This window comes from Echinops telfairi, unplaced genomic scaffold, assembly GCF_000313985.2.
Source record: "Echinops telfairi isolate 266 unplaced genomic scaffold, ASM31398v2 ScPeMD7_20;HRSCAF=75, whole genome shotgun sequence".
Lineage (NCBI taxonomy): Eukaryota > Metazoa > Chordata > Mammalia > Afrosoricida > Tenrecidae > Echinops > Echinops telfairi.
This window is the reverse complement of record NW_022103917.1, coordinates 10,272,930-10,292,528: the sequence shown is the minus strand read 5'-3', so window position 1 is coordinate 10,292,528 and position 19,599 is coordinate 10,272,930. Positions and strand designations below refer to the sequence as shown.

The window sequence follows — 19,599 nt, the reverse complement described above, 5'->3', positions numbered from 1 at the left end:
GGTGCCTCTTGCACCTGTTGTCTTCATCGTGGTGTTTCAGCAACTAATCAGATGATGCAAATGGAAAGCTGCCGCCAGCGTCAGCAGAGCTGAATGCTGGTCCTGGCCCTGCCACTGGCTTGTTATGTGACACTAGGCAGCTCCCTTCACTTCTCTGGGCCTCGAGGTCCTCCACAGCAAAATGAGAATGTTAGAGTACTACACCGTGTCTGAAATCCCAGTCATTTGCACCCTGCTTCTGTGTCTGCATTGTTTCTACTTGTATTGCCTTAAAAATGCTCCTTAATGGTTTCATTTCTAAATACTTTTTTAATATAAAAGGAAACAATTATGTCTGTGAACTCATAGTTTCATGGGATAGAAAAAGGAAGACCAAAGAAGAAGGGGTGCTTCGGAAGCATGTGTTGGTGAAGGATACTGAATATACCATGGACTGTCAGAACAACGAACCCATCTGTCTTGGAGGAAGTACAACCAGAATGCTCCTTAGAAGCCAGCATGGCAAGGCTCTGGCTTACTTTGGCCATGTGGTCAGCAGGGACTGGTTCCCGGAGAAGGACATCATGCTTGGTTAAAGAAAAAAGGTGGTGGTGGGCGGACGGGGAAACCCTCAATGAGACGGACTGAGACACTGGCCGTGACCATGGTTTCAATGACACATTGCATTACCATGGATCAGAGTCAAAGGTTTGGTTTTATCCCTGATCAACTGTGGGGATGGCCTGGAAGTCTGCCCCCGACAAGATGAGGCGTCACTGCTTCATGGCTGACTTCGGGGCACGGCTTCACGTCGATGTTTCCCTTCTCCTTCCAGCAGCACTTGGCAAATGCTGGGCACAACTGTCAAATTGAAAACACTTCCAATAGATACATTGAGAATTTTCAGAACTAGAAAGGAGACGGGACTTCTAACAAACTATTTTCTTTTGAAGCAATGCCTGTTGGTTTTTTCTTTATCCTCCCCCACCCCATCCTGACATGTTCCTCTGTTTCTAGTATGTTCCTTATGAACCCAGAACCAAGCTAAGAGCTGTGAAAGACTAACAAGACGTTTAAAACACGATTGCTGCTCTCACTTTGCTCAGGATTTGCTCTAGGAAACCCAGCTAACCCAGACGGCACATGTGAAGAGCGATGGCTTCCGAGTGGGGCAGGGATTCAAGCCAGGAGCACTCTGGGCAAGCTTCATGAGTAAGAATTGAGCTTAGCCCGAAGGAAAAATAGGATTTGGAGAGAGTGAGGCAGGAGAGGCCAGAGAATTCCACAAGAAGGAAACGGCATCAGACGTGGCTGCAGGGTTGCCCGTGTGGTATATTTGAGTTGGCCCCATAAGACCTTCTCATCACACAACGCCCTGAAATAACTCTGGAAAATTGGCGGCTTAGAACTCTGCGACTTAGGATGGCTCTTCTGGAAATGCAAACACACCTGGGCCAGTTTGTCTATGACCTCACTTACACCTTGGTGTGCTTTGGGTAAATCAAAATGCTTGTGCTCTCTAACAGCTAGATGAGATGAGCGAGATGAGGGATGGGATTGAGGGAGGTCCCTGAAGGGGTGATTTTGGAGTTCCGAAAACAGCTTCGGCTGGGAATCCAGCAAACAGAGTGGGAGCCTAGAAAGGATGACAGGGAGCAGAGCAAGGGCTCGGAATTGTCAGCATTTTGAACACGAGGAAGGGTCCTGATCAGACTCTGCTTCTGTCGAAGGACTTGGAAGCTTTTGCAAACAGGGCAAAGAAGCTGATTCGTATTAGAAAAGCAATGAGTTTCCACATTGGACAAATGAAGATTTGTCACAGATGGGCTGTTTCATGTGATGAGTATTTGGGAAGATGAACGATGACAAGCATGCTGAAGTGGTTCCTTGGAACCAGGAGTGTAACGGGCTCTCTTCTTTCATGGTATATCTAAGCTCTCCCTCTCAGGCCCTTAACAGTTTGACTCCGGTGTTTGACCTCAGGTTGGATAAAGGTTTCCTTTTCAAAGACAGTCTTTTTTTTCCCCCCTCCCTCTCTCCTTCCCTCCCTCCTCCTCTTTGACAGATTGCTGCTCTCAGCAGAACCTGCTCCTCGAATAGCTGCGATTAAAGATAGAGGTTGTTTCTCGTCCTCCTCTGGGCTCTGAGGAAGCTGGTTTCTCTCACAGGGCCACATCAGGGCATCTTATCCTGGCCAGCCTTCCCTTCCCGCAGCCATGTCACCAGCCAGCCAGCCTTTGTTTGGCTTGGCAGGCATTCGGATAACTCAGGCAAAGCCATTGCAGAAAAGGTTCCAAACATCTCGACTCTGGTCCTTCAGGAACAAGCCATGAGAGAAACCCGTCTGCCTTTTGTTGTTCTCCTCTCCTCCCAGAAGGAGGGCTCACCCTGCCGAGGGGCAGTTGGTTTTTCATATCCATAGTCAATCCCTGAGTTCATTCACACACACACAACCCCCGCCCGCTGCCAGGCCCTGCATGTGTTTGCTCTGTATGGTGGCCAGAGGAAGTGAAAAAATCAGACAAAAAGATCTCTTGCCTTCCCAAGATGATGTGTAGAAGGTTAAGGGCGACATACTTGCCAGGGGGAGGGACAGCCAGTAACACCAGAGTTTGGCAGTAGGAGCCAGAGACTTAGGACGGGGTAAGTGGTCTGATCAGACTTCTAGCAGGAGATGACTTGGACCGATTAGGTGAGTATGGAAAAGTATAATGAGACAGGCTTCATCGACATACCCACCCTGGGTGAAACATTTAAAATCATTTCTTACGGCTCTCAGTATCGCGGCCTGGCATTTAAGGCCCTCAATCATGTGGCCTCACCTTCAAAACAAAACAAAACCTCCAACCAAATTTTAAAAAACCAACTCACTGCCATCCAGTCAATTCCAATCCAGAGTGATCCTAAAGGGCACAGTCGAACTGCCCCTGTGGGTTTCCAAGACTGTAACTCTTTACGGGAGAAGAAAGCCTTCTCTTTCGCCCTTCAGGAGCTGGTGGTTTCGAACTGCTGACTCTGCAGTTAGCAGCCCAGTGCATCACTACGACACCATCAGGACTCCTCAACAGCAGCTCCCATGTTCCCTACGAAGCCTTCACCACCACCTCGATTTGCTTTCATGCTCTTCCTCCATGCAAACTCTGGCACTACCTATTTCTCACCGAAATCAACTTTCCATGAGAACCTCCTTGTCCACCCTCGCAGTTGTTCCCCACTGCCCCCTGAATTTCTACCACACTTTTAAAGTGCGCCTCTCTTCATCTGACACACCATAAAATAAACGGCTTTGGTGGTTCCAGGGTAGGATGATCGTCTCCCATGCAGTCGGATTCCCAGGCAACAGACCTCATGCGCAGTCACCCTGTCTGTGGGTAAAGAAGCCTTGTGTGTTGCTATGATGTTGCTATGATGTTGAGCAGTTTTGGGTGGAGCTTTTATGGCAGTGGTTCTCCACCTCCCTCATGCTGCGACCCTTTCATACAGGTCCTCACGTGGTGGGGACCCCCCCAACCATACAATTATTTTCCTTGCTACTTCATCACTGTCATTTGGCTACTGTGATGAATCGGGCAACTTCTGTGATAGGGTTGTTTAAACCCCCCAAAGGGGTCGCAACCCACAGATTGAGAACTGCTGTATGGATTAGGAAGAAAGTTCTAGGGAGCTACTTCAGAAAATAAGCCAATGAGTTGGATGGATCACAATTCTATCCATTATGCATGGGATCACCATAAGTTAGGGACCAACTCAATGCAAATAAGAAGAACAATAGCAACACAATCATGAAAGGAGTCTCTGGAGGGTGTAAATGAGCACCACTGAGGCTGCTAATGTAGCTTGAGTTCTCCAAGAGGTATCTCAGAAGAAGGGCTTACTGATCTACTTCCCCCAAAAATGGCGGTTGAGAACCCAATGGAACGTTATATTACTCTGAGACCTGGGGAGTCACTATGATTCAGAGCTCCACGACAGCTGGGTTTGTTGTTGTTGTTGCTGTTGTTGTTTTGAATATAATCATTAACAATGAGTCTTTACAGATTCAGGCCCCAACAACACAAACAATAGCAAGCATCATCACATTTGATCTTCGGGACAATCTATCATGCCCTCATTTCACTTGTCCAAAGACATACCATCAGGGAATGGCCCCTCCTCTCTTGTGACAGGGGTAAAGAAAGGCCTGGCATAAGCACACCTTTTTACACAAGTTGTCAGTATACAGAAAGAAAGCCTGCAAGAGAAAGTGACAGGGTCAGGCAGAGAGAAAACAAGTGCAACGACATGGGCTGGGCCAACCTGTCGGGCGTTCCACTTACCAGGCATTTGCCCTGGAATTAGCTTGAGATTGGAAATGTGAGAAGGAGCCGTGGTGGCATAGTGGGCTGCTTACCACCAGGTCAGCAAGTTCAAAACCACCAGCCTCTCTGTGGGAGATAAATAAGGCTTTAGACTCTTGCAAAGGTTTCCAGCCTTGGAAACCCACAAGCCTCGCTACTTTGTTCTGTAGGGACACAACGAGGCAGAATTGACTCGATGGTAGTGAGTTTGATGGCTAATGACACTGAGCATCTTTTGTATTTGATCATTTTATTGGGGGCTCATATAACTCTTTTTATTTTTTAATCATTTTATTAGGGGGTTCATGTAACTCTTATCACACTCCATACATACATCAATTGTGTAAAGCACATTTGTACATTCGTTACCCTCATTTGGTGGACATATAAATGTCTTCTTCGGTGAAAGATCTATTCAAGTCCTGTTCCCATTTTATGATTCAGTTATTTATATTTTATATATTCCTATATTAATATCTGGTCTATTTTATAAGATGTGACATTTATATTTAATATTTATATTGTTGAGTTGTCAATGTTTTATATGTATGTTTCTTATTAGATTCTTCTCAGATATATGGTCTCCGATATTCTCCCAGTGAGTAGTTTGTCTTCTCACTCTTTTGGTAAAGTTTTTGACGATCAAAAGTTTTTAATTCGTATGAGGTCCCATTTTTTTATTTATTGTCTTTTGCTGTATGTGCTTTGTTGTTGTAGTGTATAATCCATTGTTGACAGCTAGGCCTGAAAACATTGCTCCTGCATTTTTTTTTTACTAAAAAAATTCTGGTTTTAGTTTGCACATTTAGGTCCTTGATCCATTTTGAAATTGTTTTTGTACGTGGTGTGAGGTATGGATCTTGGGTTAATTTTCTGCATGGGGATTCCATTTTCCCAGCACCATTTATCAAAGAGAATCTTTTTTCCTCATAGAATGGACTTAGCACTCTTTTCAAAAACAGTTGACTATAGATGTATGGGCTTATTCCTGGACTTGTAATTCTACTCCATTGGTCATGTGTCTATTGTTATGCCAGTTCCAGGCTGTTCTGATTATAATAACTATAGCATGTTTGAAAACCAGGAAGTACGAATCCTCCTTCCTTTCAAAAGTAGTTTGGAGAGATATTTTGTCCACAAATGATTCTTTTACTCACTAGGAACTTAACCCCTCACAAGAAAGGACTTTGCTCTACTTGTCTTGTTTCCCTAACTAGTGTGAAAACTACATGTGAGTAGAATTGATCCTAAATGTCTTTGTATTGCCTTCAGTACCTGGTAAAGAGGCTTAGAAATAATAGGGGTTCGATGAATTATTCGTGATCCATTAGACACTTAAAATTTCAAAGCCGATTTAAGGTTCACGGGGTACCCACAACCTTGCTAGGAGATGGAAGAGAAGGTTTATGTGACAGGGTATATCCCATGACTCGCTGGAATCTTTTGTGCTATTTCTAGAAATAGAATCAGTTCCCATCCAGAGCAGGGTCAACGGAGTGCCTAGCACTTTCCTAGGGATGCTTGTTCAGCTGTCACCTTCCAGCTCCTGGTTCTGTCTGTCCGCTGGGTCTCCTCGCACAGGCCAAACTATTTTGGGTCTCAGCTACAGCTGTCAGCATGTCAGGCGTACCTCACGTATTTGTAGAATTAGTTGGAAATAGTTGAAGTCTGAAAAAAGTAACCATAATGTTCTCAGTACGAAGGAAATATTTAGGCAAGTATCAACTAGCAACACGTATTGCTACTGAGAAGAATCAAGCTTCCGGTGATAAAATGAAATGAGAGCAACACAGCCGAGCCATCTTGGGTTACTTGCATGTTAGTATCATGGGGTGAGTTATTCTGCTATTTATGTCATTTTTATTAGCATGTGATTAAGAAATTGACCAAATGTGAGACTGTTCGCTATAAATGTGAACTGACAAACTGGCTGACTGACTGAACAGATTTGCTTTGCCCTAATAAAGAATAATTGTTTTTCCTCCATTAAAAGCCATTCTGGTTATAGGCATGTCCTGGGGATGCTTTGAAAGTCAAGTTGTACCTCCTGTCCTCGTTCTTTTCAATTCTTTTAAAGTAATAATTTCTGCCCTCCCCTGTGATATGGTACAGTATTTACCCAGAGGAAGTACATTGTGGCTCTGTACCCAAGTATTAAGATAGGGTCAGTCCTTTTGGGAAAGTGAAGAATAAACTGTATGGACTGGCAAGGCACTGAGGCATGGCGAAGGTGACTGAGGCTTCTTCAATTTCCAAAGTTCAGTTATTTGGTGAGCTTATGTAGAGTAGGGCAACCATCTTTTCTCTTCTTTTAACAGCTATTTTTGATTCCTCTATTTGGGTCTCTTGGGAAAGGTGGCAAATCCTTCTTCAATTTTGCTTTTTTACTTGTGTGTACACCCGTGTTTATGGCAGCACTGTTCACAATGCAGTGCTATGCCAGACTCAGTCATAAGGCATTAGCAACCTTAATGTCTCCCAACAGATGAGTGGACAAACAAGATGTGGAAGATGCATACAATGGAAACGTATGTAGCCGCACAATGGAATGAAGCCCTGATGCATGTTACAGCATGGACGAACCTTGAAAACATTGTGCTGAGTGAAATTGGTGAGTCACAAAAGGACAAATGTTATATGACCCTATTTATATGAAACAGGCAAAAGTAAGAGACCCAAACTGCTTGGTGATTGACAGAGGCTGGTTAGGGGGCACATTAATGGTGATGGATGATGATAATGGCTGTACACCACGAAGAACATAATCAACATTAAATTATGTACATGAGAATTATTGAGTAGGCAAATCTTTTGTTTACCATTTACATCTGCCGCGATGGAATTTACTTTAGTAATATGTAATGAAAAATCAAACCAACAAATCCTGTGCCACGGAGTCCCTCCAGATAAAAGCTGGTAGTGAAACTGAAGCCTCAGGAGTTGGTACCTATGAGACAAAAACTCTGGGTTCTGTCCCTGAAAGGACCAGTTGTTTCACTTCCCAATTACCCAAGTGATGCTGAGATAGGTAGTCCAGGGACCACCCTTGGAGAAACAGCATCTTGGCAAGTAAATACCCTCAGACCCCCGGTTGAACGAAATAACAATCTTAATAGTCATTGCCTTGAGACTCTAAGATCTCATCTCTTTCTGGGGGATATGTGCCTTTGTGATCATTCTAATGCTGCTTTCAGACAGTCAACCTATTATTGCTATGGATTAGATCACGTACTAGAGAACAGGAAGACTTAGTGTTTCGAACCCTCACACCAATTTGAAATATAATCTCGGTTTAATCAGTTTAGTTTGCCTCCCCTCTCCAGTTCCCACCCTGTTTTATAAAATGGAAGTCCATCTAAGATATACAGTGGGCATATTTTTACTCATAAGAATTTATGGAAAACCAAAGAATGGCTTCTGAGGCCCCCAAATCACTATGGAGGCTTTTCGCCTTCTCCCATGTCACTGTCTCCGATACGCTACCTGCACTGAGTTGTTTCTGATTGATCCAAATGAAGAGGAATTTTCCAACCTCTTCAGTGACTGAGGTTCTTTGTTTGGTGATTAACGATTTCACACCTTTTGCCACGTTAGCCAACTTAGTCAGGTTTTCCCCTCAAAAATGTTGATAATGTCGACTTAGCCACATTGTGTTCAGCTGCCAAATCAGACAAGTGGCGATCTGAGTCCAATTGCATGATGATTTCTTTCTTTAGCTCTATCGTGGTTCCCAGTTTTCCTCTTCGCTTCACTGCTGCTCTCACTCATTTCTTTGGATGATGATCTCTTACCCAAATAAAGAGCAGAAAAACAGCACAGTGACGGATGTTTTAGTGCACTAACACAGCACTCTATGTTAGCTGAGCTGGAGCTGCACTTAAACTGAAGCGCTATCCCTTTGTGCAGCGGAGAGACATGCCATGTGACTCATTCTCAGCCTTTACAAGTGTTTCCAAGTCAGGTTTTCGCTTGCATATCAAGCAGAATTATCAACACGGAACAATTGGTTTTGAACTTTGCGATTCGAGTAGTGGAAATTTCAAGCTGGGAGCCATTTGACAACTGATGTTATCACTGGATCTGGTAATTTTGAATAAGAAGCATTGAGAAAGTGTTCATATTGCAAGATGGGCTTTTCTACCAAGGGTTGCCAGATTCGGCTAAAATCAGGATGCCCAATTAAATGTGAATCTTAGATAATAAATTTTTTTTCGCATAAGCATGTCCCAGGCAATGTTTGGGACAAACATATAAGAATGGTTTGTTATTTATCTGATGCTATTCAAAATTAACGACGGGCCCAGTATTTTATCTGACAACACAAATTTGACCACTGCCGTTTTCCTGTAGCCTATACCTTTCAAGATTGGGCGACAAAAGAGAGGCTTTTGTAACTTCAGCTAGAGAGGAAATGAGCACTCATTTAGCATAGTTCCTGCCAGGAGAACTGCTAGCAGATTAACCTTCTGCACTGGAAATAGCTAGGTATCTTCGAGTGGGGGTGGGGAAGAATGCGGGGGCAAGATGAAGGGTGAAGGGGTACTTTAAGAAGCCAGTCGAATATATGAGGTTAGAGCTCAGGAGGAGATGTCAAAATTGGAAACATAATATTAGTAGCCATCAGCATTAGAAAAAAAAGAAAAGAAAACATTGCCGTTGAGTCAGCTCTGAGTCCTGGTGATTCTCTGTGTGTCGGAGCAGAGCTATACCCCCAGATTTTCAATGGGGGAATTTTGGCAAGTAGATTGCCAGGCCTTTCCTCAGAGTTGCTAACCTTTCATTTGGTTAGCAACCCAACAGATTAACCATCTGCACCACCGAGGGACACCCTAGAGCAATTTCCATTTGAGTGTATGAAGACACGTGCATACCTGTGTTCCTTGCAAATTATTTGTTTTTAATAATGAAAATTCAGAAGTGGCCTAAACAGCCATCGATTGAGGAATGAATAAATTAAGCGTGACAAGGATGGTTCTTTGATGACTCAGGTGTGCCTGACCTAAGCCAAGTTATTTTTAATCGCCTCATCTGCATGTGGAAGAGTGAAGAAGAATCGATGCACTTGAACCGTGGTGCTGGAGAAGCGTATTGAAAGCACCACAGGCTGGCCAGAGAACAAAGAGATCTGTCTTGGAAGAGGCACAGCCAGAATGCTCCTTAGAGGCGAGGAGGGTGAGATTAAGGCCCCCGTACTTTGGACATGTTGTCAGGAGAGACCAGATGCCGGAGAAGGACACCATACTTGGTACGGTGAAGCAACAGTGAAAAAGAGGAAGGCCTTGGGTGAGATAGGTTGGCAAACAGGCCTCCACAATGGGCTCAGACATGAGAACAACTGTGAAGATGGCGCAGGACCAGGCGATGTTGCGCTCAGTTGTACAGAGGTCGCTGAGTTGAAACCAACTCAAAGGCATGTAACACCAATGTCGCTGTTGTTAGTTTAGTCTTCAGCAGTGAACATGAACTAGATTATTATGAACTGACACAGACTGATCTCAAGACATAATGCTGAAGACATGCAAAAGCATATTATGAATTATTTATGGCCTGGAAGAAAATCCACTGAATCAATGAAAACGGGACAACCAGAGGTGGGAAATAAAGGGAGCTTCAACATTTCCACTCTGTATGAGAAAACACAAGTGTTTATTACGTTAGTCTCTGGTCTTTCCTATATTTTTAAAGTTCCCAGTCTAAAAGGAAGGTGGGCTCTCAGATTGCGCTGATAAATACCCAGATTGGGGAGCTATCATACTAAATAAGTTACTTTTAACCTTTTGGGGAAGATTTGCTTTTTTAAAGATGGCTGCAAGACTAAATCTAAAGACAGATGTCTGTCACGTGTTGGTGTTGTCATGTAGGAAATGTGTGTTCCTGAGATGAAACTCCCGAGTGCATCATTTTCTTCCGACATGCTTGCTATGGATTGAACAATGTCTCCCCCAAATATATATTGGAACCCTAACCTAACACTGACCTAATGTAACGTAACCATCTGTGGTTCGGTGCCATTGTGTCCGTTTTGACTGATAGCGACCCGATGTACAATAAAACAAAATACCACGGGGTCCTACACCATCCTCCCAATTGTTCTTATGTTTGTGATCACCATTGCAGCTACTGTGTCAATCCATCCTGTCAAGGGTCTTAAATAAAAGCAAGATTTATAGAAACATGGACACCTAAGTGCAAATAAATCCTTCGATTTCTCTCAGGCATGAATTTGAGCTTGTTCATCCGCCCAGAGGGTAGATTGAAAACAATGTAACTATGTCTTGTCTTGTCTGGGGAGTACCAAGGCTTGACCCTGGCTTTGCGCCTCCTACTCTCTTCACCCCAATCAACTCTACAAGTTGTTTCAAGGGCTCCACTCTTTCTTCAGTTACAGTTTTGCAGCAAGAGCCCTTTTATTCCTTTGGGCATGTTCCTTCTCGGGCAGTGCTCAGAATTTTAACTGTCCTACTATTCAATTTCTCTCTGTCTTTTTACATGCAGGAGAAACTAGATTTCTGTTTCACACAGTTTGGCATGAGCTCGAAGGGCGTGAGAGATTCCAGCCAGATGCACATCTGCATGTCAGCAACGTGAAGGCCGGGGATGGTGCCTTTTCAATCAGAAGGGAGTCATTCTGTCCCCTCTCCAAGCAGGGCGCCTCTTCCCTCCCTTCAGATATTTGGCTGTTAGAAACTCACTGATTAATTACCGAGGGGGGTTCATGCACATCCAGTGGGTATCCCGAACCACAATTCCAGCCAGCTTTCAGATCATTCCTCAATGTGCTTCTGAGGTATGAAAAAAACCATCCTTCTTTACCAGAGCACACATTTAGGGAGAGCATGTTCAATAGCATGGTTTGTCAATGAACAAAAAGTGATTCCACCACAATTTCTCATCAGAAAATCAAGCCACAGTGGAAGAGCTACTTTTCGGAGCGGGCAGCTTTTTGAATCGGAGCTGATTGCTTATTCCATCCTTATGTGAGGGCTTATTCCTAACGGCTTCTGCCCAAATTGCAAAGCTCCACTTCATATCAGAAAGGTGAAAGTGTGTTTTCTTGTTCTCTATAGAATTTGAAATTACCTTAGAGCGGTGTAGTAGGCTACATACTGAGCGGCTAGTCACAAGGTCAGTGGCTTGAACCCATCAGCTACGCCCCGGGAGAAAAATGAAGCTGTCTACTCTTGTAAAGATGAAAAGCCTCAGAAGACCACGAGGGCAGTTCTACTTTGTTTTATAGGGTGGTTATGAGTTGGGACCGGCTCTGTGGCAGTGTTTGGGTTTGTTTTGTTTGAGTTAAGACAACATGGGTACCTCTTCTCTGTCCCCTAGTAGCCCCCGCCTCCCAAGCGCTGCCTGGCTGCCCAGTAGAGATAACATATCAAGCTCATTACTAGCGAGGTCCTTTTCTGGTTTGACACATGACTGAGACTTTCCACCTGTTTTTGAAGACAGATATAATATGAGGTCCACAACATAGTCATCCCACGAAACCTGAGCTGGGAAGTGCCTGTTGGGTTACATTGCCATTTGTATGGAATTACACCTTTTACAAAATCAAGAAAATAATACCATTTCTTTATGTGGAGCAAGAGTAGTCAGTAGCAAGGGATAGACTCACAGGTTCTCTAAGGCAAGCCAAATTGACAATCACATTTCTGCACTTGGAGGAAAGATGGAATCCGACAAACAAACAGTAAGTTCTATGGTATCAATGACAAGGGTCAGAACAACCTTTAGGATCAATCCAGCTGAAAAAGTGTTTACTTGATATTTCAAAAACAGCACTTCCCTATCCTATTCCCAACCCTGAGTCTCCTCTCTACATTCCTCCACATATGTGCTGCGTGGGCTACTCCAATCATTTTAAACAGTGATATAGCTGATAGATGATGTTCAAGTGCCTAATACACTCCCATGGGTATAATTGGGGTGCTATATGATTTTTTGTGTGTGATGTTGGCTATTAATTGGACTCATTTCCTTCACTTTCGTTAAAACATACTGAAATGCAAGCAAAGTGAGAATAATGCTATTATTATAAGGATAACCTTGAATTCATTCCAACCTATAACTAAAGCAAATCATCTAGCAATTTTGCTACTTTAATTACTATCAGTAACAAATTACGTGTGTCAGACTTGACAGCTGACCATGACACGTCAAATCTTGACATAGCTACCCTTGTCCTATCAATGACCTGCCATGCTATCTCATGCCTCTCTAAAAGGGCCTAACCTCACGTGGTTAGTCCCCCCAAAACGTTTGTTAATTGATGGAATAAATGAATTAATTAAGGGCTTGCAACCATGTTTAAGCCTCCCATTGTGCTTATAATATTTATGCATTGGGCTGTAGCCATGCACAGATGAAAAATAATATTCTGTTACGAATAGTTAAGTAAACTGTGATTATGGGCAATTTTCTTAACCAGAAAACATTGAGTAGTGAGATGCTTTGCAGCTGTACATTTTTATTAAGGTTTGTTTAAACAAACCAAAAGCATTTCCCAATAGAGGGTAAAAAGACAGATGCAAAGTACAGTCAGAAAAGAGGCACATTCACTTATTATTATTATTATTTTGCATTTGTTTTCAAAGGTGCCCCTAAAACAGCCATTCCTTTTGGATGTCATATTCAAGCAGCGACAGGGACCAAAATTAAGTGACTTCATTTGGGCAGGAGTTTGCTGGGACATAATATGGCTACTGTGCCTGGAGTCTTTCTTGGTCATAGAAGCAGTAAAGAAGTATGACATCATGGCATGGTGGTAATCACAGGCCAAGTCATTTGGGTTGGCAGAACTTGCAAGACAAATAAACATTACTTCAGCAGTAGAGAAGACGTGGCTAATGACATCTATTCCTAGGCTAGGATCCACTCAGGTGTGTCTACACAGACAGGGTCCAAATGGGCAGGTTTAGAATGGTCTAGTGCAGTAGTTCCCAACCTTCCTAATGTCGTGACCCTTTAATACAGTTCCTCATGTTGTGGTGACCTCCCAACCATAAAATTATTTCAATGCTACTTCATCACTGTCATTTTGCTAGTGTTATGAATCAGGCGACCCCTGTGAAAGGGTCGTTCAACCACCAAAGGGGCTGCAACCCACAGGTTGAGAACCGCTGGTCGTGGGCAGGCTGGTCTGCTTGGGATGTGGGGCTGGACAAGTCTTTCCATTTCCTTTACACTGCGAACTCGACGGGACTCTTTGTTTCCCAGGTGCTCCTAGCAAAAGATGACTCATTGCTAAAATGAGACATTAGACACAATCAATCCTCTTTCCAATCTCTCTTTTTTCTCTTTGTAGATCCCCACTGGTGAGAAAACTTGGTCACATAAATAAGAAGATGGGAATGAAAAAGGTTTAGCAGAGCACTGTCAGTTAATGCTTTGAAAGTATGCTGAGGTGCACACCAAAACTTAGAGTGACTGCCAGCAAAAGTAACATTTTCCCCATTTTTAATTAATAAATCATGTGCAGACCACAAAATTCACCCTTTTAACATGTAAACTTGAGTCATTTTCAGTTTAATCCCATCAATTTCTGAGTCTTCTTTTGAACTATGAAAACATTCAGAATTAACACCCAGGGGCCTGAAACCTCTCAGGTGCCCCCATCCTCTTTGCTTCCCACACATCCTCATCGCTGATGGTTACAGCCCCGATGTACTGAGCACATCCGTGTGGTCTGCTGCGGAACCAGTGACATACATGAACTTGTTAAATTGTCCTACGATGCAATGAGATAAGGGCTATCCCCAATTTTCAGAAGGTGATGGAATCAGAAAAGAAAAGCAACTGGTCCAAGGCCAAACAGTAAGGAGCAGGGGTGGACTTTGAAACCTTCCTCAGGCTTCTCTGACCACAATGCCCCACTACCCCCCTAAACCACCACTCTAAATGCCCCCTCAAGGCCTGGAGTCCTTCTCCACCATATGCACCTTTAGTTTTTTTGGGGGGTTGGCTTGGTTTTCATACAAAAGTAGTGCTACAAAAGGAGAAATACTGTACAATTCTTCTTAGATGAAGTATCTAAAAGAGGCGCTACAGGGGACAACACTAAACCTACAGGTTGGGGAGAGAGGCCAGCCTGCCACACCCACACAGAAGCAAACCAAGAAGGAAAAAGAGAGACTGAGGGACTAGACCCTGTATTGGCGCATCAAGCCCTGAGGACAACATCCCTGCACGGAGCTGCCAAGGCACTCAGAGGACTCTAGGGCCAACAACAGCTCGAGACATGATGACCCCTCGCTGGAGCATACCACGAGAGAGGAAAATACTGGCACGTAAGGCACCAAGTGAGTCTGGTCTGGACCCCCTACAGTAGGGCTGAACCAAGAAGGGAAGATAACAGATCAAGAATGGGAGCAAAGCCAAGCCACAATGCCACCGAGGAGCCCCCAAAGTAGGTGGGGAGCTAGTCATAAAGGTCATCAGACAGACCTGGAATTATGTATGTTTTTCCAGTTTTTTTGCTAGTTACTTTTTTTCAATCTTTTGTTTTGTCTCTGTTATTGTTGTTTTGCCTACCTATATAAGATAGGCATGGGAAGCAAGCCTGAGGAAAAAGCAACAGACCAACAGTTTAGGATGGACTTGGGGGGAGGAGGAGACAGGGAAAGGAGTGGTGAGCAAACAATGCCACAGATAAGGGGAACAACTAGGGAATTAAAAGCAACAATGAGGAAGATGTAGAGATCCTGGTGGTGTTGGAGCAACAGCAATCTAGCTGAGAGGAATTACTAAGAGGCAGAAGAAGGATGAGCATGCTGGTGGGACAAAAGGAAGGTAAAAGGAAACAGGAAAGATCTAGGAAGCAATGCTATGGATAGAGATATAAACAAAGGTGTGTACATATGTAAATATATTAATTGCTAAAAATAGAGCTTTTGGCCCACATATATATATTTATATGGCAATACATCGGGGTAGTGCACTGCCTTTGGGCCTCTGCTTAACCCCTTCCTCGAAGCAAGAACACTTTGTTTAAACAACCTGGAATTCTCTGATGCTCACCTTCCCGGCATGATCACTGGAGACAAAATGGGTACATAAGCAAATTTGGTGAGGAAAGTGGATGGTTACTAGCTATCAAAAGATGTAGTGTCAAAAAAAAAAAAGATGTAGTGTCAGGGGTCTTAAAGGCTTGAAGTTAAACAAATGGCCATCTAGCAGAGAAGCAACAAGTCCATATGTAAGAAGCACACCAACCTGTGTGTGGACAGGATCAGCTAACAGGCACCCGAAAACCCAAAACAAACAAACAAAACCACATATTTTTGAGAACGAGGGGGGGGCCAGAGAAGAGACCTCAAACCTATTTGTAGACAGTGGTACATTCCCCTCACAAAAGGGTCACAAGGAAGGGATGAGTCAACCAGGGAGCAGTATAGTGCCAACGAAACACACAAATATTCCTCTTGCTTTTTGAGGCTTCCTCAACCACCCCACCCCTACCATCAGGACCCCAGTGCTGCCTTTCACTTTGGGCTTGACTGGAGCATGTACACCGGTACAGATCAGAGTTCTGGACTCACGGAATCCAGGTCAGATAAAGCCCTCAGGAACAGAAATGGGAGTAGCGATACCAGGAGAGTAGAGGGAAGGTGGGGGGAGGAAAGAAGGAAGGAAGGAAGGGGGAACTGATCGCAATGATTGACACACAACCTCACCCCCCTTAGGGGGAGGAACAACAGAAACTCTGAAGGAAGGGAGACAGAGGTCGGTGTAAGATATGAACATATAATTTATAATTTATCAAGGGGTCATAAGGGTGGAAAGGGGGAGGGAGGGAGAAAAGGTTCACATAGAAAGTAAATGCTTACAAAATAATGGTGGCAACATATGTACAAATATGCTTGACACAATGTATGTATGTGTGAATTGTTATAAGAGCTCCCAATAAAATGATCTTTAAAGATAAATAAGCAAAGAGTAGAATTTCTAATAAATAAAAGAGGCAAATATATACACTAAAGTTTATTAATGGTTACCAGGGGTGGTAGGGTATGGGAAAGGGGGAAATTAGAGCTTCTGTTCAGTGTAATGGAAAAGTTTATAAGCAAAAATGGCAATAGTTGAAGAACATGATCAATATAATTAATGTCATTAAATTTAAATGTTGAAATGGAAATGTTGTGGTTTCTATATGTATGTATAACAATAAAAAATTATTCATATGATTACCATAGTCAAAACAGTCTGTTATTGGCAAAAGACTGAACATATGAATCAACAAAATGGAATTGAGAGTCCAGAAATAAACCCATACATCTATGCTCAATTGATTTTCAACAGTCAATGGGGAAAGAGCAGTCTTTCTAAGAATGGTACTAGAACAGCTGGATAATTACATGCAAAAGAATGAAGTTAGACCCTTACCTTATACCCTATGTAAGAATTAATTCAAAATGCATCAAAGACCCAGATGTAAGAACTAAGACCATAGAACTCTTAGACCAGTTAATCTTCATGATCTTGAATTTGGCAATAAGTCTTAGATATGACACTAAGAACAAAGGCAACAAAAGAAAAAATAGACAATTAGGAATTTAAAAAAAATCATTTTATTGGGGGCTCGTACAACTCTTACCACAATCCATCTATCCATCCATGCATTGTGTCAAGCACATTTATACATTTGTGGCCATCATCATTTTCAAAACATTTTCTTTCTACTTGAGCCCTTGGTATCAGCTTCTCATTTTCTTCCCTCCCTCCCTCATGAACCCTTATAATTTATAAATTATTATTATTTTTTCATGTCTTACACTGACTGATGTTCCCTTCACCCACTTTTCTGTTATCCATCCCCCTGGGAGGGAGTTATATGTAGACCGGTTCCTGCTTTCCCCCCCTGCCTTCCCCTTCATCTGCTGGTATGGCTATTCTCAATATTGGTCCTGAGGGGTTTATCTCTCCTGGATTCCCTGTGTTTCAAGCTCTTATCTGTACCAGTGCACATGCTCTCTGGTCTAGCCAGGTTGTTTTTTTTAATGGGTACCTAACCTACTAAGAATCATTGACTTTATTATCCATTATGCTGGAAACTGAGGGCAGCATAGTAACATGCTTAGACAAATAGACATAAGTAAAGACGCAGAATAAGACTCAGGACAAGAGAAAAGAGGGAAGAAACCGCTGTTGCTGGTTTTTAAATTGCAATATGCTTTCTTCCAGAGTTGATAATGAACACATTTCCATGGCAGAAAAATTCAGTCAATCTCAGTGTCCAATTGAAATTGTCCTCTGTCAAAGGTCTTGAAAGTCATTTTTTCCATGATTGCCTGATGATGCCTGACCACTTTTCATTGTGAGCCCAACTTCTGCTTTTTTACTGGCTGTTTCAATAGCAACGATAAACAATCCTGGCCACAGTAGAGTTTGGGAAGGTAAAAATCTTGTGCGTCATTGACCATCAAGGACAGACGATTGTATATAAGGTATTGAATAGCATATTAGATGAATTCAGATTAAGATAAACAACAGCCCATGTGATTTTAGGTGGAACAATGAAGTAGATCAGAAACCTCTTCAGCTAATTTAATGAGGTCTTCTTTCTCTCTGAATTGCTAATTTTCAATCACTCCATGATGCCTTCAATTGTCACTAAGACAAGGCCCATTTTTATCAAGTTTATGCTCACTTTATTACCTCTGTCTACTTACACCTGTTCTTTTTTTTTAATCATTTTATTAGGGACTCATACAACTCTTATCACATTCCACACATACATCAATTGTGTAAAGCGCATTTGTACATTCATTGGCCTCATCATTCTCAAAACATTTCCTTTCCACTTAAGCCCCCGGCATTAGGTCCTCATTTTTCCCCTCCCTCCCGGCTCCCCCCTCCCTCATGAGCCCTTGATAATTTATAAATTATTATTTTGTCATATCTTGCCCTGTGCGACGTCTCCCTTCACCCACTTTTCTGTTGTCTGTCCCCCAGGGAGGAGGTCACATATAGTTCCTTGTAATCGGTTCCCTCTTTCCAACCCACTCTCCCTCTACCCTCCCAGTATCGCCTCTCACTCCACTGGTCCTGTAGGGATCATCCGCCCTGGATTCCCTGTGTTTCCAGTTCCTATCTGTACCAGTGTACATCCTCTGGTCTAGCCAGACTTGCAAGGTAGAATTCGTGTCATGATAGTGGGAGTGGGGAGGAAACATTTAGGAACTAGAGGAAAGTTGTATTTCTCATTGTTACATCGCACCCTGACTGGCTCGTCTCCTCCCTGAGACCCCTCCGCAAGGGGATTTCCAGTCTAGCCAGGTTTTTAAGGTAGAATGGGGGTCAAAATAGTGGGGGGAGGAAGCATTAAAGAAATACAGAAAAGTTGTATACTGCACCGTGACTGGCTCGTCTCTTCTCTGCGACACTTCTGTAAGGGGATGTCCAGTTGCCTATAGATGGGCTTTGAGTCTCCACTCTGCCCTTCCCCTCATTCCCAATGATATGATTTTTTTGTTCTGGGTCTTTGATGCCTGATACCTGATCCCTTCGACACATTGTGATCACGCAGGCTGGTGTGCTTCTTGCATGTGGGCTTTGTTGCTTCTTAGCTAGATGGCCTTGAAGACCCCAGACGCTATATCTTTTGATAGCTGGGCAACATCAGCTTTCTTCACCACATTTGCTTTGTCTTCACCACTTTGTCTTCCGCGATTGTGTCAGGAAGTTGAGCATCATGGAATGCCAGGTTAATAGAACAAACTGTTCTTACATTGAGGGAGTACTTGAGCAGAGGCCCAATGTTCATCTGCTACCTTAATACTAAACCTATAAATATATGTACATAGATCTATTTCTCGTCATATATAGATATATTTAGATATGTACATGCCTGTATTTAGACCTCTATAAATGCCCTTTGCCACCTAGTTCTTTCCTCTATTTCCTTTTACTTTCCTCTTGTCCCAACATCATGCTCGTTCTTCATTTGGATTTCAGTAATTTCTCTTGGTTACATTGCTCTTGATCAAGTCCTACCAGGCCTCTTATACCCTCCTCGCCATCGATTTTAGGTCACTTGTTATTCCCTTGTCCCTGGGTTTGTTAACACCCATTTCCTTTCCTCAGCCTCCCCCTCTCCCATGTCCCCAACAATTAGGATTTTATCAAGATGAAAAATTTTGTGCATCACATCTATAAGAGTTAAGCAACAACTCATAGAATGTGAAAAATATTTGCAAATGATCCCATGAATAAGGGGCTAGTATCCATAGTATATCAACAAATCAACAATAACAAGACAAACAATCCTGTTAAAATGGGCTAG

General features: G+C 43.0%; 1 long non-coding RNA gene across 1 annotated transcript; it reads left to right on the top strand.

Annotated features, from left to right (window-relative positions):
- The first annotated feature begins 6,017 nt into the window (after nucleotides 1-6,017).
- LOC123521478 lies at nucleotides 6,018-14,040 on the top strand. Its single transcript, XR_006679918.1, has 3 exons — nucleotides 6,018-6,148; nucleotides 6,802-6,927; nucleotides 13,624-14,040. It is a non-coding gene; the product is annotated as an uncharacterized LOC123521478 (long non-coding RNA).
- Nucleotides 14,041-19,599: the final 5,559 nt, after the last annotated feature.